The sequence below is a fragment of the Nycticebus coucang genome, chromosome 18 (genome assembly GCF_027406575.1).
Source record: "Nycticebus coucang isolate mNycCou1 chromosome 18, mNycCou1.pri, whole genome shotgun sequence".
Lineage (NCBI taxonomy): Eukaryota > Metazoa > Chordata > Mammalia > Primates > Lorisidae > Nycticebus > Nycticebus coucang.
Genome location: NC_069797.1, coordinates 10,293,340 through 10,314,868, shown reverse-complemented (window position 1 = coordinate 10,314,868; position 21,529 = coordinate 10,293,340). Strand labels below are relative to the sequence as shown.

The following is a 21,529-nucleotide window of genomic DNA, read 5'->3' as shown; positions in this document are numbered from 1 at the left end:
GCTGGGTTTGAACCCACCACCTCCAGCATATGGGACTGGTGCCCTACTCTGTTGAGCCACAGGCACCACCCTTATCCATCGTATATGTTGCAGATGTTTTTTATCCAGTTTGTTGTTTTTCTTTTGAGTTTGTCTATGATGCTTTGGGCCGTATGAAAGTTTCATGCTTTTTTTCTAGTAATATTATAAATCTCTTTTTTATTTATGCCTCTGGATCACGTGCTGCATGTAGAAGGAAGGGTGTTGCCCCCTCTACGGCCTTATATTTTCTCTGAGGACATTTTGATAGCTGTACCAAATCTACATTGTCAAAAATATATAAACAGTTCTTTACTGTTTCCCTTATAATAGTCATTTCATCTTAGTTCTCTGGGTAAATATAAATGTAATGCTTTTTTTTTTTTTGCAGTTTTTGGCCGGGGTTGGGTTTGAACCCGCCACTTCCAGCATATGTAGCTGGCGCCCCACTCCTTTGAGCCACAGGCACCACCCCTAAACGTAATGCTTATTATCGGTGCTCATGGTGAAGTCTCTGCAGACATTTTTCTAGGCTGATGCTGGGAGATTCCTCAGGAAGGGTCCATAGAAATTATATTCACTGGTTCTTCCATGTTCAAAAGAGTCAGTCTGTGGCCTCTGTACTGGACAGTCTGTTCTGTTGGTTCTGCAGTCCTTAGCTTATGTTTTCCTTGAACGTCAATATGTTAGTGTGTTGTCAGCTGTGGCGGTCTGATGACAATCTGATTTTCCCCCCTCATAAGAAACTTGCTTATTTTGTATAGATGCTCACAGGATTGTTTTTCCATTACCTTTAAAATCTAATAGTTTTACTAGCCTATTTAAGCACTAGTGATTCTGTGTTGACTTTTCCACATGGTGAACCTTTCCAGTATACAGTTTTGTGTCTTTTAACTTGAGCCAGTCTTTCTGGCATGGCTTCACCATCTGCAGGGCGTAAGTCTGCTCAATGTTTTCTTTTTTCTTATCACAACTTCATGTGGGATCCAACCGTAATTCTTTTCTGTTCTCTCATTTGAGCTACTTGGATATGGTGGGCCAGGATAACCTCCCTGGCTTTAAGCCTCCCAAGTTCTCTCTTCTGTTGTTTTCACAGGCTCCATTTTCCTTCTGTACTTGTATCTGGATCTTCTCTTTTCTTTGTCCCTAAAGCCCCTGTTTGGCTCATTTAGCGTCTACTCCCAGGAGGTTTCTTCAGTGTGGGCCTTTGTATTGGAAGAACTTTGGTTGCTTAGATTTTAGAATTCATAAGGTCACAGGCAGTAATAATGCCTGGTTGCTGTGGTTTCTCCCTCAGCCTCCCCCTGCCATGGTTGTGCTGGGTAGACTACGCCTCCTTCCCTGCCTGCTTTAGGCCCCCTATCTCATCGTGGTCCATGGCTCACATATGGTGATCATGATCAGTGCGCACTGGAGGTGCCCTTTGAGATGGGGACCCTTCCTTCTGGGGACATCTGTATCCTGCAGGTTGTCTGACTGGGCACCTCTCAACTCTCAGCATGTTCCTTCACCACAGCCCAGAATTGACCCGTGTGTGTTCATGTCTGTGGCAGTTTTCCTACTTTATCAGAGATGGTGCTTTTCTTCTCAGTTTATCACTAGTATTGTTGTTAGGGTTGAAGGTCACAGATAAAGGTGAGGCAAAATAACTCCAACTCATTTATTTTCAGCTAGAAACTGATTGATACCTTATCCTGAATGGTCTGGCTTTTCTCGTCCTCTCCACTTTTAGTTGTTTGTTTTTAATGCTCTTTTTAGTTACCTTCATATATTCTTAAACATGATGCTTAAAACAAAACATCTTTCTCAATTTATCAACTTGTGAAAGAAATCTTTCTTTTTTTATTAATATTAAATCATAGCTGTGTACGTTAATGCAATCATGGGGCACCATACACAGGTTTTATAAACAGTTTGACACATTTTCGTCACACTGGTTAACATAGCCTTCCTGGCATTTTCTTATTGTATTAAGACAATTATATTCTACATTTACTAAGTTTCACATGTACCCTTGTAAGATACAACCTAAGAATATGGGGAAGGAGGGTGGGGAAGAAATCTTTCAATGTATGTTTCTGAAAAACAGCATACTAATATTATCTCTCACTCCCTGCACTCCTTCTCCTCCCCTTTTTTGAGACAGGATCTCGTTCTATTGCCCTGGCTAGAGTACAGTGGCATTATCATAGCTCACTGCAACCTCAAGCTCCTGGGCTAAAGTGATCAGCCTACCTGCCTCAGCCTCCTACATAGCTGGGACTACAGGCATGTGACACAATGCCTGGCTAATTTTTCTATTTTCTTTGTAGAGATGGGGTCTTGTTGTGTTGCTTGGGCTATAGTATAGTGGCACAAGCATAGCTCACTATAGCCTTAAACTCCTAGGCTCAAGTGATCCTTCCACATTAGCCTTCCAAATAGCTAGGACTACAGGTGTGCACCACAATGCCTTGCTAATTTGTGGGGTGGGGGTGGGGGTGGGGGGGATCTTGCTGTGTGGCCCAGGCAGGTCTCAAACTCCTAGCCTCAAGTGATCGCTCACCACCTTCGCCACTACACCTCACCACCTTCTTAAAAGTATATTCCATTTTGTAGCCATCGTTAAAGACATTTAGACTTAATTCTGTGCTTAACTGGGTTTGCTACTACTGCTAATTCATTCATTGATTATATTGAATACCCTGACTCATGTGCTTGGGATCAAGAAGTGAAGAAAAAAAGATAGGAATCCCTATCCCTTGGACTTTAGTTTCCTAGAGAGAGTGGCAAACAATGCGCCTAATAAATGGATAAGTCATATAATGTATTAGAAGAGAACAAGTGGTAAACTACAGAAATAGAAATAGAATAGTGTGAGGTTGAGGTTGCCAAGTGAGGGTATTCATTGGAATTTTGAAATAGGGTAGTCAGGGAGGGTCACATTAAGAAGATGGCATTTGAGCAAAGACCTAGGGTATGTAATGGTGCTAAATCAGTGCAGGTGGAGGAAGCAGCTAGTGCAAAGACCCGAGGAGCTTTCCTGAAGGGCAGTAGGAGGCCAGGGCCTCCAGGGAAAGGGGAGATGCTCACAGGAGCCAGGAAGATGTATAGAGTATGGATTGGAAAGGACCTTGTACTTTTACCCTCTGTGAGATGGTGGATGTTGACTTGGTCACTCTGCTGTGTTGATAGCAGACTCTAATGACACGAGTGGAAGGAGAGAGAGGAGTCAATTATTGCAGGAAAGCCAGGTGAGTGATGTTGATAGGTGGGAACAAGGTGTTTTGAGGCTATGAACTTTCCATTAATGAGCACATTATTTACATTTAACTTTTTGGTTGGCTGGATTACAACTATATATTTCTCAAAGATTCCTTGGTTTTTTTTTTTAAAGACTGAATCTCACTCTAGTGCCTTGGCTGGAGTGCTATAGAGTCAGCCCAGCTCACAGCAACCTCAAACTCCTGGATTCAAGTGATCTTCCTGCCTAAGTAGCTGGGACTCAGTAGCCTCAGTAGCTGGGTCTAAAGGTGCCTGCCCCAATGCCCAGCTTTTTTTTCTATTTTTACTACAGATGGGATCTCACTCTTGCTCTGTCTGGTCTCGAACTCCTGAACTCAAGCAACCTTCCCTCTTTGAGTGCTAGGCTTGCAGGTGTGAGCCACATGCCTGGCCTCAAGGACTCCTGAGTGCAATAATGCATGATAATTCTTTGTTTCCTATGGATGACATTCTAACTTGGTCAAGATGTCTTGGGTCACGTCTTTCCCTCAATGCTTTGTATCACTCTTTTGTCTTCCAACTAATGTTGTTGTGGAGAAACCTGTGGATGGTCTTTTCCTGCATTCCAGCTTACCTACTCTGCCTCTTTGTTGGTAGCATCCTTAACTTTGTCAGGGTAAGTCTTGCCTTGATTGAAATCTACTGATTTTTCTTGTTAGGTGATGAAACTTTCAAGCTATGAATCGAGTTACTTAATTTCAGGAGCCTTTTCTTGCATTATATCATTAATTTTCTTTTCCTGTGCATTTATTTGGTTCTTTTGTTCACCATTAACAATTATGTGTCTGTCAGATCTTTAACCCCCTTATCTGACATCTTTCTGATTATTTTTACCATTGTTTCCCTTGATTCCATTTTCCCCAATGAGTCTTCTCTTTCCCTGACTTTTTCAACACATCAATTTCACTTCTTCTTTTCATCATACAAAAACAGGTGACATCATGTATTATTGTTTTTCTCCATTTGAGTCCTTGATAACTCATATTTCTCCCTTATTTTTCTTCTAGGGAAACAGGGCCCACAGGGCAGCCTGTTCCCTGATGTAACCTCTCACTTACTTTAGAGAAATCTGAACCTTGCTCAAGATTTAGAGAAGTCAGTATCAATTCCTGTGGTCCTCCCTCGAATTTGTTCAGTGACTCCTTGTGTCTGGGAGATAGTCTTTGTTGTTTGGGGTTGAGGACATTCTCTACTTTCATTATCAGTTGAATTCCCTTCTCTATTTTGGCTGTAATGGAAGGGGAGGTAGATAAATATGTTTTCTAAGAATTTCCACACTTATAGCTTAAAAATTATATTTTGTGAAAAAGTAATACATGATAATATGCAAAATTCAACATGTTCAAAAGGGAATATGGGGAAAAAGAAGTTTATCTTCTGCTCCTGTTCCATAGCCCTCAGCTCTAAGTCCTGGGAACACCAAATCTTCACAATATATTGCGAGAGTCGAAATGCTTTGTCAAAGATATATGCGTGTGAATATTTTATAGATACTGCTAAATTGCTTCCTATGGAAGTTAACAGTATATCCACTATTAGAAAAAAAATGACAGTTCTCCTATCACTTGGGAGGCTGAACCTGGTATGAGCTCAGGAGTTTGAGAACAGCCAGAGCAAGAACGAGACCCCATCTCTAAAAAAAAAAAAAAATAGCTGGCATCGTGGTGGGCACCTATAGTCCCAGCTACTCAGTAGGCTGAGGCAAGAGGATCGCTTGTGCCCAAGAGTTCAAGGTAGCTGTGAGCTATGACCTCAGGGCACTCTATGGAGGGTGACAAACTCTGTCTCAAAAAAAAAAAAAGAGGGTTTCAATTTCCTCACATTGCCACCAATGTGGGGGATGTCTCAAACAATTTGTACCATCCTGATAGGTGAAGCAGATTCGATGGTTTTAGTCTTGCATTTGGTAGTTTCACTGTAGTAAGCATCTTCTTTTAGTTAAATGGATATGCTCTAGGGCAAAAATTGCTACTCATTTTTAGATTGATGTATATATGATCTGGTAGAGAGGAACTTCTTTAGGCACAATTTCAGTTACAGAAGCACCTATTTATCATTATGATCTTGCAAGTTTGCCAGCTGCTTTACTGAAATTAAAATATAGCAGCATATGCACCAAATAGGTACTTGGTTATTTCTTTAAACAGTTCATTTAAATTCTTTCTCCAGTTTGTCAGGTGCTTTCTTTTAAAGTGTATGTTTACATAAAAATTTGTTTTAGTGCCTTTTCTTCCTTTGAATTTTTTCATTGATTTGTTAATTCAACAAATATTTATTGATTACCTGCTCTATGCTAGACAGTGTTCTAGGTATGGATGATCAGTGGGGAGCAAAGCAGACAAGGGCCCTGCTCTCACGGAGTTTACAGTCTAGTAGAGGAGACTGGCAATAAGTAGAAAAGCTCAGGTTGTGATTTGTACTGTGGAGAAAGTAAAGCAGGGTGGTGTGATAGTGAATCACCTTGGGGGCAACAACAAGTAGGAGGTCAGTACATTACACATTTATTAGATTACGTCCCGTTTATGAGAAAGGCAGAGTGCAAAAATGGGGAAAGCATGGAATTTGGAGCTAGATAAAATCTGGTGGAAGTGCCAGGTTCCCTGCATGCAAGTTGTCTAACAGTAATTTGACTGTAATCCCCATGTCAGTGGAGAAAAGAATCCCTGCCTCATAGTGGTTTAAGGATTAAATGTGACAATTTAAGCAAAAATCTCTAGAAAAGTGCCCTATAATAGTTGCTTTATAAATAGTAACTAAAATATCACTAGCTTAATTATTTTATTCATTAAAATTTTTAAATAAGAACTGTCCCCATAATTTCATTAGTTTTAATAACATATGTCTAAGAAGATGGTATGTTGCAAAGAAAGCTCCTTTAAATGGCCATTCATGCCAAATGTCACCATGGTAACTGCTAAAATGGGGAATTGCTGGTATCAGTGTGTTCATTTCCATGAATTGTCATAGTTTAACATTCATCTACAGTTGGTCAGATTTTGTTGAGGTCATAAATAACAGAACGGGAACTACATTTCTATTGCACATTGTATTAGAACGAATTTTAGTAGCTCTAAACATAAACATGGAGTTCTAGCTCAGAAGCACCAGTACTACAGCCATTTCATCTCTTATGTACTGAGCAATATGACAGACTCTGATCCAGAGATATTGTAACACCTTATCTGCTACTAGAGGTCCAGACTGGGATCTTACTAGGCCACAGGCCGGGAGCAGAGGCAGCCCCATCACTGTAAGTCTCTCAAGGCCACTGATGGAGATTTCCAAGGAGGATATTCTGATGCCAAGCCGAAGTAACCACTTCTTAGATAGGCAGCCCAATCGAATGCCATCCCAGGGAGGAGCAGAGGCCATGAAGAGGTCAGGAGGCCAGGTAGCAGATGAGCGAGAAAGCTGAAACCTGGACTAGGCTGGGGAGATGAAACACAGGTCTGCACACAGCAATGAAAGAAGCTGGGAAGGCACAGGTAACAGCTAAACTGACCTGAGGTCTGTGCCTCTGGATGAACTCGTGGCCATCTTCCTACAGTTTGTTACCCATCTGTTTGCCCAGTAACAGAGCCACACCCATTTTCTCCCCCAGCCCCAGGTCAACGGACAGGCCAGGAGCAGGGGACTCTGCAAGACCCTTGTTGCCTGTCTCCTCTCATCCATCATGTGTGCTCCTCCCTTTAGACTGATTTACTCCCCCTCTACCTCCAAACATGCTCAGATGCTTCCTGTCTTTAGAAAAGAAGTCCACCAACCCCTACTCTGACCTGTAACTCGACAGAGTTCCTTTCATGGCTCAGTTTTCAGAAGTTGCCTGACCCTTCCTTCTTTTAAATTTTATTTCCTCCTTACTTCTATGACTTTATTCTTGCTAAAGTCAAAAGTGACTACGTGTGTAGTTGCCTGCCTGCTGAACGTTGGAACGTCTCAAGAGTTTCAAATTCAGCATGAATTGAACTCATTCTCCATTTCCATAGTGTGGTGGTGATTTTTAAATATAATCACAAATTCTTTTTTTTTTTTTATTGTTGGGGATTCATTGAGGGTACAATAAGCCAGGTTACACTGATTGCAATTGTTAGGTAAAGTCCCTCTTGCAATCATGTCTTGCCCCCATAAAGTGTGACACACACCAAGGCCCCACCCCCCTCCCTCCGTCCCTCTTTCTGCTCCCCCCCCCATAACCTTAATTGTCCTCATATCAAAATTGAGTACATAGGATTCATGCTTCTCCATTCTTGTGATGCTTTACTAAGAATAATGTCTTCCACTTCCATCCAGGTTAATACGAAGGATGTAAAGTCTCCATTTTTTTTAATAGCTGAATAGTATTCCATGGTATACATATACCACAGCTTGTTAATCCATTCCTGGGTTGGTGGGCATTTAGGCTGTTTCCACATTTTGGTGATTGTAAATTGAGCTGCAATAAACAGTCTAGTACAAGTGTCCTTATGATAAAAGGATTTTTTTCCTTCTGGGTAGATGCCCAGTAATGGGATTGCAGGATCAAATGGGAGGCCTAGCTTGAGTGCTTTGAGGTTTCTCCATACTTCCTTCCAGAAAGGTTGTACTAGTTTGCAGTCCCACCAGCAGTGTAAAAGTGTTCCCTTCTCTCCACATCCACGCCAGCATCTGCAGTTTTGAGATTTGGTGATGTGGGCTATCCTCACAGGGGTTAGATGATATCTCAGGGTTGTTTTGATTTGCATTTCTCTAATATATAGAGATGATGAACATTTTTTCATGTGTTTGTTAGCCATTCGTCTGTCATCTTTAGAGAAGGTTCTATTCATGTCTCTTGCCCATTGATATATGGGATTGTTGGCTTTTTTCATGTGGATTAATTTGAGTTCTCTATAGATCCTAGTTATCAAGCTTTTGTCTGATTGAAAATATGCAAATATCCTTTCCCATTGTGTAGGTTGTCTATTTGCTTTGGTTGTTGTCTCTTTAGCTGTATAGAAGCTTTTCAGTTTAATGAAGTCCCATTTGTTTATTTTTGTTGTTGTTGCAATTGCCATGGCAGTCTTCTTCATGAAGTCTTTCCCCAGACCAATATCTTCCAGTGTTTTGCCTATGCTTTCTTTGAGGATTTTTATTGTTTCATGCCTTAAATTTAAGTCCTTTATACATTTTGAATCAATTTTTGTGAGTGGGGAAAGGTGTGGGTCCAGTTTCAGTCTTTTACATGTAGACATCCAGTTCTCCCAACACCATTTATTGAATAGGGAGTCTTTCCCCCAAGGTATGCTCTTGTCTGGTTTATCGAAGATTAGGTGGTTGTAAGATGTTAGTTTCATTTCTTGGTTTTCAATTCGATTCCAAGTGTCTATGTCTCTGTTTTTGTGCCAGTACCATGCTGTCTTGACCACTATGGCTTTGTAGTACAGACTAAAATCTGGTATGCTGATGCCCCCAGCTTCATTTTTATTACTAAGAACTGCCTTAACTATACGGGGCTTTTTCCGGATCCATACAAAACGCAGAATCATTTTTTCCAAATCTTGAAAGTACAATGTTGGTATTTTGATAGGAATGGCATTGAATAGGTAGATTGCTTTGGGAAGTATAGACATTTTAACAATGTTGATTCTTCCCATCCATGAGCATGGTATGTTCTTCCATTTGTTAATATCCTCTGCTATTACCTTTCTGAGGATTTCATAGTTTTCTTTATAGAGGTCCTTCACCTTCTTCGTTAGGTATATTCCTAGGTATTTCATTTTCTTTGAAACTATGGTGAAGGGAGTTGTGTCCTTAAGTAGCTTCTCATCTTGACTGTTATTGGTGTATACAAAGGCTACTGACTTGTGGACATTGATTTTATATCCTGAAACATTACTGTATTCTTTGATGACTTCTAGGAGTCTTGTGGTTGAGTCTTTGGGGTTCTCTAAGTATAAGATCATGTTGTCAGCAAAGAGGGAGAGTTTGACCTCCTTTGCTCCCATTTGGATTCCCTTTATTTCATTGTCTTGCCTAATTCTATTGGCTAGAACTTCTAGCACTGTGTTGAATAGTAAAGGTGACAGAAGACAAGCTTGTCTGGTTCCAGTTCTAAGAGGAAAAGCTTTCAGTTTTACTCCATTCAGTAAAATATTAGCTGTGGGTTTGTCATAGATAGCTTCAGTCAGTTTTAGAAATGTGCCACCTATGGCTATACTCTTCAGTGTTCTAATTAGAAAAGGATGCTGGATTTTATCAAATGCTTTTTCTGCATCTATTGAGAGGATCATATGATCTTTATTTTTGCCTCTGTTAATGTGGTGGATAACGTTTATGGACTTGTGTGTGTTAAACCAGCCTTGCATCCCTGGGATGAAGCCTACTTGATCATGATGAATGACTTTTTTGATGATAAGCTGTAATCTATTGGCTAGGATTTTGTTGAGAATTTTTGCATCTATATTCATGAGTGAGATTGGTCTGAAATTCTCCTTTTTGGTTGGGTCTTTTCCTGGTTTTGGTATCAGGGTGATGTTTGCTTCATAGAATGTGTTGGGGAAGATTCCTTCTTCCTCAATTTTTTGGAATAATTTCTGCAGTACAGGAATAAGCTCTTCCTTGAAGGTTTGATAGAATTCTGGTGTGAAGCCATCTGGACCAGGGCATTTTTTGGTTGGAAGATTTTTTTATTGTTTCTTTGATCTCAGTGCTTGAAATTGGTCTGTTCAGGAGGTCTATTTCTTCCTGGCTAAGTCTAGGGAGAGGGTGTGATTCCAAATATTGATCCATTTCCTTCACATTGTCAAATTTCTGGGCATAGAGTTTCTGGTAGTATTCAGAGATGATCTCTTGTATCTCTGTGGGATCAGTTGTTATTTCCCCTTTATCATTTCTGGTTGAGGTTACTAGAGATTTTACTTTTCTGTTTCTCATTAGTCTGGCCAATGGTTTATCTATTTTATTTATTTTTTCAAAAAACCTACTCCTTGTTTCATTAATGTTCTGAATGATTCTTTTGTTTTCAATTTCATTGATCTCTGATTTGATTTTGGATATTTCTTTTCTTCTACTGAGTTTAGGCTTAGATTGTTCTTCTTTTTCCAATTCCATAAGATGGCTTGTGAGATTGTTGATGCGCTCTCTTTCTGTTTTTTTAATGTAGGCATCTAAAGCGATAAATTTTCCTCTCAAAACTGCTTTTGCAATATCCTACAGGTTTGGGTAGCTTGTGTCTTCATTGTTGTTATGCTCAAGGAAGTTAATGATTTCCTGTTTTATTTCTTCCTGCACCCATCTGTTATTCAACAGAAGATTGTTTAATTTCCATGCCTTTGTGTGGGGTCGAGCATTTTTGTTAGGAGTTGAGTTTCACCTTTAGTGCCTTATGGTCTGAGAAGATACAAGGTAAAATTTCAATTCTTTAGATTCTGTTGATATTTGTTTTGTGTCCCAGGATATGATCAATTTTGGAGAATATTCCATGGGGTGATGAGAAGAATGTATATTCTTTATCTTTGGGATGGAGTGTTCTGTATGCTTCTATCACACACAGTTGTTCTAGGGTCTCATTTAAATCTCTTATATCCTTGTTTAATTTCTGTTTAGAGGATCTGTCCAGCTCTGTAAGAGGAGTCCCCTGTTATTATGGTATTATCAGATATCATATTGCTCAGACTGAGTAAGGTCTGTTTCAAGAATCTGGGAGCATTTAAATTGGGTGCATAAATATTCAGAATTGAAACATCTTCTTGTATTTTTCCCTTGACCAATATAAAGTGACCATCTTTGTCTTTTTTGACTTTAGTTGCTTTAAATCCACATGTATCTGAAAATAAGATTGCAACTCCTCTTTTCTTCTGAATTCCATTTGCCCGAAAAATTGTCTTCCAACCCTTGACTCGGAGCTTTAATTTGTCTTGTGAAGCCAGGTGTGTTTCTTGTAGACAGCAAGTGGATGGCTTGTGTTTTTTAATCCAGTCAGCCAATCTATGTCTCTTCAGTGGGGAATTCAAGCCATTAACATTTATTGAGATAATTGATAAGTGTGGTAGTATTCTTTTCGTCTTATTTGGTGAGTGTCCATTGCTTAGTTTTATCTTTTGCATCAGTGTGGAGGTTAGGTTCTGTCCTTTAATTTCTGAGTTCTTACTTTGCTGCTGATCCATTGTGGTGGTCAGTGTGCAGAACAGGTTGAAGTATTTCCTGTAGAGCTGGTCTTGTTGTGGCGAATTTCCTCAATGTTTGTATATCCGTAAATGATTTGATTTCTCTGTCAATTTTTAAGCTTAGGTTAGCAGGGTACAGAATTCTGGGCTGAAAATTGTTCTGTTTAAGTAGATTAAAGATAGATGACCATTGTCTTCTTGCTTGGAAAGTTTCATTAGAGAAGTCTGCGGTCACTCTGATGGATTTGCTCCTGTAGGTCAGCTGGCGCTTAATCCTGGCAGCTTGCAGAATCTTTTCTTTTGTCTTGACTTTGGACAGGTTCATCACAATGTGTCTTGTAGAAGCTCGGTTAGAGTTGAGGCGACCTGGGGTCCAATATCCCTCTGAAAGCAGTGTGTCAGAATCTTTGGTGATATTTGGGAAATTTTCTTTTATAATATTCTCTAGTATGACTTCCATTCTCCTGGGGCATTCTTCTTCCCCTTCTGGGATTCCTATAACTCGTATGTTGGAACGCTTCATAAAGTCCCATCATTCTGTCAGTGAACATTCTGCTTTCTCTCTCTTCTTTTCTGCCTCTTTTACTATCTGAGTTATCTCAAGAACTTTGTCTTCTACCTCTGAAATTCTTTCTTCTGCATGGTCTAACCTGTTGCTGATACTTTCCATCGCATCTTTAAGTTCCCTAATTGACTGTTTCAGCTCTGCTATATTCTTTTTATATTCTTCATATTGTTCATCTCTTATTTGATTCTGTTTTTGGATTTCCTTTTGGTTATTTCCCACTTTATTAGCAGTTTCCTTCATTGTTTCCCTCATTTCTTTCATTGTTTTCATCATGTGTATTCTAAATTCCCTTTCTGTCATTCCTAACATTTCTTTATAGGTGGAATCCTCGGCAGTAGCTACCTCATGGTCCCTTGGTGGGGTTGATCTGGACTGGTTCTTCATGTTGCCTGGAGTTTTCTGCTGATTCTTCCTCATGAGTGATTTCTTTTATCTGTTTCCTTGCCCTAATTTTCCTTTCACTTCCTCTTGCTCTTTAAGTTCTCGTGCCTGTGGACTAAGGGTTCGATGAGTCCTTTTGTACAGGACCAGAAGGGTGAGAAGGTTGAAGAGCAAGAAAGGGTTGAAAGAAAGATGGACCGAGTGAAAAGAAAAAAAAATAGAGAAAGGAGAGGGGGTGGGTAAAAGGAATATTGACAAAAAGAAAAGAGGCACAGAAAGAGGGAGACAGAGCAATATAGGTATACAGTAGGGTACTTTGACATAATCTTAAAAAAAACCCACCTTCTGGGGGTGCCCAGTTGGGTGGTTCCCTTGAGGTCAGCAGCTCTTTGCTAACCTGATCAGACACAGTACCCCACCTCCACCAAGTAGAGAGGAAAGACAAAAATGCTATAAATCAAACCAAAACAAGCAAACAGAAAACTTACGGGATAAAATTGGGTGAAAAACCAAATAATAGCGGTAGAAACACTAGCAAAAATGAAGTTCGAGTTATTGAAAAAGGCAACAATGGGAAATTATAATTAAACTAGAAAAATTGAGAAAGAAAAAGGGATCTGTATGGAAAAGATTGAAATTAAAAAACAAAAGAACATCAACAATTTCAAAATAAACAAAAAAAAAAAAAAAAAAAACCAAACAAAAAAAAAGAAAAAAATACACAACCAAAAACAAAGCAGTTTATATATGTTATTGAATATTGTCTGGGCAACACGTGGTCTTCTGGGGTATGAGATGTTAGTCACAGTTCTGATACGACTGGAGGCTGCTGATTTCTCAAACCCCAGCAGGTAGACACCCTAAATCTCTCTTCAGCCCACTTAAAAGGCACTTTGAACTTGTAAACTTGCTGAGCAGAAGCTTTCCCAGGAAAGTGCTTGTCGCTGGAATCACTGCTGAAGTGGCTATCCACTTACCCAGTGTGCCAGAACCGGTCTCACTCTGTCCCTGAGGGTTAGGGCTGCAAGGTGGCTCAGACCCCACCCTTAGGCTACTTAGTCGCTAGGTTACCAGCTCCCACCCGATTCTAGCTCTGCGACCCTGAGGGTGGAGCTTGCCGGGGCAGATCACTCACAATGGGTCCCTGTGGCCCACAGCCAAACACTATTAGCTCCGTCTGGCTCAGCAGCTCAGACTGGGGCCCTAGACAACAGCCAAAGTTCTCTGCACTCCCACTCAGGCTCTCCCTAAGGCAGTTCAACTGAGTGACAAGTCCAAAGACACCAAAACAGTTCACAGGTAAGGCCTTTCCGGTTTGCAGTCTCGCTTTTACTGAACTTACAGTTGCGGGCGGGTTTAGACCAATTGAACACACGCGACCACTTGCCGATTTTCCACTGTTTTAGTCCTCCTCTTGGGGTCCAGAAGTCTCTCGCTGGCTCCCTGTATCCTCATAGGGGTGATGACAGGCAGATCCCACCAGCCAGAGATGCCTGGAGTCCTATCTCCCCAGACTCATGGTACCCAGATGCAAGGAAGCTGTTACTCGGCCACCATCTTGCTCTCCTCCATAATCATAAATTCTTTAACACTTATTCTTTCTTTTCTTTTGGGGGGGGCATATGAAAATTTATTACTGTGTTTTAGTCAAAATTTGTGATCTTGGTCATTCCTTCTTGCCTTTGTAAAGGGCCAAAAGAGAGACATTAGCTACTTTGACATCCTTAAAGTGGACTCCAGGAATGTCACCACAAGCATGACCTTTTTGACCAAATCCAACAACCAGAACTTTGTTTTCCTCAATAAAGTTCAAGCAACCATCACTGGGCACAAAAGCTCTGATTTTCTTGCCATTGTTGATCACCTGGACATACCTCTCATGGCTGAATTTTGCTGTTTGGCTTCAACTCCTGATTTTTCAGCACAATCCCCTTTGCATGGGAAGTACGTCCAAAAGGGTTGGCCTTCAGGGCTGTGCCCAAATGGGCCTTTTTGTACTGTTTATCATGCCACTTCTGGACTCATCTGTGACTACGGAGCTTCCTAGCAGTTCAGAGTCCACAACACCCGCCCATCCTGCCAGCACTGCGGGCCTGCACAAAGGAGAGACACTTATTCTTTCAAGAGGTGGAGTTAAATCACCCCTTTCTTGACTGTGGGCTGGGCTTAGGATCTCCCTTCTAACTAAGGGACTAAGGCAGATGCAGTAGTGTGGGATGGACATCAGTTACGAGGTCCCTGATGACCTGAGAGCTTCCTTGTAGCTCTGCCTTCTTTCTTCTGGGATCTGTGCTGTGGGGGGATCAGTGCTCTGGGATCAGTGATCAGCTGGGAGAAGCCAGCTGCCATATTAGGAGGATGTTCTAGCAACACTATACAGAGGGTCATTTGGCAAGGAACTGAGATTTTTCCATCAATACAATAATTAGCACCACCTTGTCAGGCCTTTGAGTTAATGAACTCCTTGGGAGTGGATCCTCCAGCCCCAGCCCAGCCTTCAGATGATGCAGCCCCAGCTGACATCTTGACTGCAGACTCTTTAGCAATCCTGAGCTAGAACCAGCCAGCTAAGCCTCTCTCAGATTCCTGACCCAGAGAAATTGTGAGATAATAAATGTTTGTTGTTTTGAGCTGCTAAATGTTACTGATGTCATGTTATCCAGCAGCAGAGAACCAGGGCACATGGTAAACCTATTTCCCCACTCTCAGCGAACTGTACTCAAACAAACTCCTCCCTTCTCCCCGAGATCCAACCTGTGGCCAAGTCATGTTATTTCCATTTAGTTATCTATTGATTCATCCTGTTCTGATTTTCATAGTCACTTTCTTAGTTTATTATTTCTCATCTAGATTTTTTTTTTTTTGAGACAGAGTCTCACTCTGTGGCCTGGGTAGAATGTTGTAGTGTCACAGTTCACAGCAACATCAAATTTGGGGGGTCAAGTGATCCTCTTGCCTCAGCCTCCTGAGTAGCTCGGATTACAGGCACCCACCACAATGCCTAGTTGTCTTTAGAGATGGGATCTCACTCTTGCTCAGGCTGGTTTTGAACTCCTGAGCTCAAGGGATCTACCTGCCTTGGCCTCCTAGAGTGTGACTATAACAGATTTTTAGCTATACAATACATTGTTGTTAACTGTAGGTGCAGTGTTGCACAGCAGATTTCTAGAGCTTATTCATTTTGTTTAAATGAAACTTTACACCCATAGATTAGTAACTGTCCATTTTCCTCCCCCTGCTCCTGGAAACCATGATTCCACTTATGAATTTGACTACTTTAGATGCTTCATACAAATGGAATCATGAAGTATTTATCTTTCTGTGACTGGCTTATTGCACTTAGCATAATGTCCTCAAGGGTCATGCATGTTGTTGCATGTAACAGAATGTTCTTCTTTTTGAAGGCTGAGTAGTATTCCATCCTATGTATATGCCACAGTTTGTTTACCCATTCATCCATTGGTGGGCATTTAGGTTTTTTTTATATCTTAGATATTGCAAATAGTGATGCATTGAACACAGGAATACTTTTATCTCTTTGAGATCCTGATTTCAAATCTTTTGGATGTATTCCCAGTAATAGGATTGCTGGATCATGTGGTGATTCCATTTTGAGTTTTTGAGGAACCTCCATACAGTTTTATAAGAGACCTGCACCATTTTACCTTCTTAGCAACAGTGTGCAAGGGTTTCAATTTTGCTGTTCTCACCACCCCTTGTTGTCTTTTTATTTTTTGATAATAACCGCCCTGGCCATGTGTGTGTCCTGTTCCTTTCTCTAGTGCCTTATGGTGTATTAGAACAGGATGTCTTACACTTTTAGTCTGGGAGCTGTGGAATTTCAGCTATCAGACTCAGGATATAAAAATGTAACTTTATTTCTCTCTAAGCCATTGTCTCCAGTAAGGGAAGAAGGTTGTCTTTGGGCATGAGGGTGTCTGGTCCAGGAAGACTTGGTTAGTTGTTGGCACCATCTCATTGTGTGTACACTCTGTGTGTACACATTGTGTGTACCCATTGTGTGTCCCTTTCCTCCCTATGTTGGTCTCTTTGGGCCACCTCCTTTCTGACAATGAGGGTTCTCCAGGCTTGTGGCCCATGATGCTTCAGTGCCCTTCTCAGGCACACACCAAGGCAAGCTGTGTGGGCCTCTGTGTGGCCCTTAGGCTCTCCATCCTGGCTTCAGAGGACTCCTGAGGGCTGAGGCTGTTTAGGAATATTGCACTCCAGGGGAGCTAGGACATGTCTGAGATTTCTGTTATTTTAATTTTAATTCCAAATTTTAGCCTGAATGAGAAAAGAGGATCTGGAGTTATTTCAGAAACTTAACAGCATCTTTGATATTAATTATCTAGGGATAATTAATTATATATTGCCCGGGCTGGACTCCACCTCCTGGGCCTCCTGCCTTAGCCTCTAGAGCAGCTAGGAGTACAGGTGCCCACCACCACACCCAGCTCTTATGTGCATCTTTAAGAGATAAAACTCAGCTCTTCCCAGTGGAAAGCACTGGTGTCCGAGAGATATCTGCTGTAAGTTTATGGCCTTATTTTAGAGCAGAAAGCCAAAAATATTTACCATAATTTAAAAAATAATAAATATTAAATGATTTTAAAATTAATTACACTGCGTTTCATGTGTGTATCTAGTTACCATATTGTTTGTGATCTGTCACTATTTAGCTGTGGCCTACAGCAGAGTCCAGAGCCTTTCGTTTCTTTTCTTGCTCTATTTCCATTGAAATAGAAAACCAAACTCAAAATTAGAAGTCATTAGTAATGATAATGGTGTTTTGGCTCTAATTGACAGATCTGTATATTCAGGTTAGATATGGACACAGAGATGATAATCTTTTACTGAAGGTTACTTTCTGCCTTCTTTTAGCTGCTGAGTTAACAAGCATATCACATTCAAAAGCTGGAAGGTTAATCATTTCTATTTAATATATACTAATGGGTTCCTAATGCACTCTTTGTATTCGATTCTAGAAAGTATTTCTTTATATTATTTTGTAGCATCTCAGTGTAGTTTTGAAATATGCCAATGATATGTCAAAAATTTATTTCTTATGGCTCAGTGCCTATAGCACAGTGGTTACAGTGCCTGCCACATGCACTGAAGGTGGTGGGTTCAAACCTGACCCGGGCCAGCTAAACAACTGCAACAAAAAAAGAATAAAAATAGCTGGGTGTTGTGCAGGCGCCTGTAGTCCCAGCTTCTTGGGAGGCTGAGGCAAGAGAGTTGCTTAAGCCCGAGAGTTGGAGGTTACTGTGAGCTGTGATGGCACAGCACTCTACTGAGGGTGACATAGTGAGATTCTGTCTCAAAAAAAAAATTTTTTTTTTGAAGAAAACTGTGAATGCTGAGGAGGTAAGACTCATGGGGATTTAGCTGTCTACCCTGCTGTTTGGTCGTATCAAGATATCCTAACATGTCAGCATTAAAGATCATGATTCTCTGGCTAAGACTCAGGCTGCTCCGAATATTGATTACTGAAATACATGAAAGTGGTCTCTGTTAGCATCATCAATGTCATGAAGAAAGATATGTGTGTCATTCTTTGTTTGAGATATTTTTGAGAGCATCTTTCTGCGTAGCAGTCTACTTATGTCAGTGTGAAAAAGTGGACGCCGAAACCTGCTGTCTGTACTGCATGTTGAAAAGGCAGAATGCCCACAACTGAGTTTGATTTAAATGTTCACCCATTTTTTAGTATTGAGTGAAGATCAGATTATTTGGAGAAGAGAACAGTGATGGGGTAGTGTGGCATTAAGTACAAAGTCTTTTATTCTATGTAACAACAACTCCTTTTCTTTCTGATCCGCCCATCAGTTTAGAGCACTGGGCCCATTTCCAGTTTGCACCTTGGCCCTTGTATATGAACATGAAAAGTGCTGATATATGCCCTGCAAAGAGGTTTCATTCGATGATAAATTGAAATTATCTCCGGGTCCATACATGTGCTAGCAATTCTTCTTCCACATGTTGATTTTCCTTGATGTTCAAAGTGTTGCTTGATAGAGGAATTTGCTAATATCTTGTCCTCTTTTCTCTTTGACCCAAACATTTATCATTAACTTTGGGGCTATTCCAAAGAATGTTCCATTAGAGTGTGTTGTGTGGCTATTTTCCATCTCTGAGGAAATGAAATGAATGATGTCTCTATAGTTGTGGTATTCTCTCCATTGGTTTTGCATGGAGAAACATTATTTTGTCCTTAAGGAAGAATTTGGTTGGTTTACCAAAGAAGCCATTACACTTTGTTGGAAGTGATAATAGAAAGCTCATGCAATTTTCTGCCACAATTTCAGAAGTTTCATAAAGCAATAAAACATCCTGGCCTTAGGAGGAGATAGATGGCTGGTTCAGTAAATTGCAGTTTTTCAGTATTCACTGTGTACTTCTGTTTGCACTTCTCTTTTTAAACTGCTCAGTTGGCATATCACTTGGTATATAGGGTCTGCCTTTCTCCAGCTTATATTTTAGTCCCATTTAATAATTATCCTTATAATTGTTGAGTCATATTTATATTACTCTCAGCATGACTTTTATACTTCATCAAACAATTTTGCTGTATCAGTTTTTCTTCCCTCCCTCCCTTCCTTCCTTTTTTTTTGAGACAGTCTCACTCCGTCACTCTGGGTAGAGTGCCATTGCATCACAGCTCACAGCAACCTCAAACTCCTGGACTCAAGTGATCCTCTTGCCTTAGCCTCCCGAGTAGCTGGGACTATAGGCACCCGCCATGACACTCAGCAAGTTTTTCTGTTGTTAGTGGAGATGGGGGTCTCCCTTTTGCTCAGGCTGGTCTTAAACTCCTGAGCTCAAGCAGTCTACCAGCTTTGGCCTCCCAGAGTGCTAGGATTACAGAGGAGAGCTGTTGCACCCAGGCTGTATTAATTTTTCTGAACTGATGTGATGCTACACAATAGAAAAAGATGAAAATCGACAATTTTAACAACTGTAAACACATATGAATACCAGCACACAAACATGAAAATATATTGTGAAAAAACAGGAACAGATTAATCGAGATGAGTCACATCCTCTCACTTGAAGGTTAAGGGCAGAAAAACGACCAGTATTCATAGTGCAAGATTAAAATTTCACTCTTAATGAATGTAGTCACTCTTAATGGCTGCGTTGAGTATACTAGGATATCAAACACTATAATAACTTTACATTTCAAATTTGTAAAGTACACTTATATGTGAATAAAATTCTTTCATTTGTTTCTTTTGAAATAGGAATTCCCAGCGTGCTTTTGATATACTTCCACGGGCCCCCAAGTGTACTCCAGCCAATGGCTGACCGTGCACTGGGCTGTATCCTTTGGTGGCAAGGACCTTGCTGGACACTGGCCTGATTCACCGACGCTACAGAGCGTGTATGATAGATGCTATAAACAACTAGACATGCTAGGTTATCATTTCTCAGGATCCTTGGCTTAACAATACCTACAAGGAGACTAATTTTTTGATAGATACTTTTGGAAGGTCTTTAAGTTATTCTTCTTACTGTCAGATGGCACTTGCTAATGTTTTCTATAATTTACTGACTTTGATGCATTTATCCTTTGTTTCTTTAACAAATATGTATTAAGGGCTTGCTGGGTGCTAGGCGTTCTGCAAGGTAGAACAGTGTTTTTGTCCTCTGAACTAATGCTTTGCACGTATTATTTTCTCCTTTATCACTTATTTTTCTATTTCTTCTTTTTTTTTACCTATTATATTTCAGATCCATAAACTATTTTATAAAAGTCTATGTCCTTATTTTAAATTATTTTTGTTCTCCAATCTAAACATACAGTAACAATTGTAGTATGAATCCTTGTGCATACTGACTTTAAAATTACAATTTAAAAAATGTCAGGTATAACACAAAAACCACATTCTTACAAAAATTCAAATATAGAAATAGAGTAAAATGTAAAAAGTCCCCTTTTACATTTCCCACTGCAGCTGACTCCTAAATATCTGAAAGTACCTATCTCCTATATTTTGCTAACACTATTATCTCTTTTAAAAAATGCTGGTCAATATGATGGGTTTAAAAATGTCTTAGTGCTCCAGCCCCTGTTCGTTGCTACTAGACGGGTTAAGGATCTTTTTATATGGTTAGTACTCACTTGTATTTTTCTTTTTTGTGAATTGCCTTTTCTTTTTTTTGGTTGGACTGTTTCTTCTTGAGTTAATTTTAGTAATCTATGTTTTCCTAGAAAATTATCTGTTTTGCCTAGTTTACAAATCCATATGTGTAATTAAGTGCTCTTTCTTGTTTCTAATTTGGATACCTTATTTTTTCCTCCTTGATTAGATTTTCCAGAAGTTCTATCATGTTAGTCCTTTTTTTTTTTTTTTATTGTTGGGGATTCATTGAGGGTACAATAAGCCAGGTTACACTGATTGCAATTGTTAGGTAAAGTCCCTCTTGTAATCATGTCTTGCCCCCATAAAGTGTGACACACACCAAGGCCCCACCCCCCTCTTCATGTTAGTCCTTTTAAAGCACTTTTTGTTTTATTAATCTTTATTAAACATTTTAAAAAAGTTTTCAATTTCATTAATTGCTGTTTTTATCTTTATTCATTTCTTCCTCCTACTTTCTGCTCATAGAGGAAGGTGGGAGCAAAAGTTTAAAGACACTTGCTGGGGTTTGAGGAGACAATTGTTGACATTATCCTCTTTCACCCTTCCCCCCAAAGCCATCACAGATGCAGAGAGCTCAAAATCAGTTAAGAAATAAGAGACTGGAACCAGGAATCAGACTGAATCCTTATAGTACGTGACCTATGATTGCATTCAGCTTAACAACTCTCTCTCTGAGTTAACTTAACCGAGAAATTTTTGGAATAAATGTTTTGAGAAGTTTGATAAGGGGCCAGTTAGAAATGACTAAATCAATTGCTTAGAGGCAGTGAAGGCCAGATAACCTCAGGCAGTTCAGTCTCTCTCGGTTCTGTTTGGAGAACCCGGGTCAGACAAATGAAAATGAGTGAGTTGGCAGTGCCTGGTTGGCTGCTGACCAAGCAAGGCCATGGTTGGAGTAAGGGGGTGATCTCAGGGTTCAGACTGCAGGGAAGCAAGTGGACCAGCAAAGGAAGGAAGGAACCCCCTTCCTGTGAGCATCCAGCCCAGGCTTGGAGGGAGTGTGACGGTGGGACAGCAAAAAGGGG

The 21,529-nt window shown here is 40.3% G+C and overlaps 1 protein-coding gene and 1 pseudogene across 2 annotated transcripts in view; one reads left to right on the top strand and one right to left on the bottom strand.

Moving 5' to 3' along the window:
- SPECC1 (sperm antigen with calponin homology and coiled-coil domains 1) overlaps positions 1-21,529 on the top strand; it is a 358,846-nt gene that overhangs the window by 57,300 nt on the left and 280,017 nt on the right. The window lies entirely within an intron of this gene.
- Positions 13,988-14,429, bottom strand: LOC128571010 (40S ribosomal protein S23-like; annotated as a pseudogene).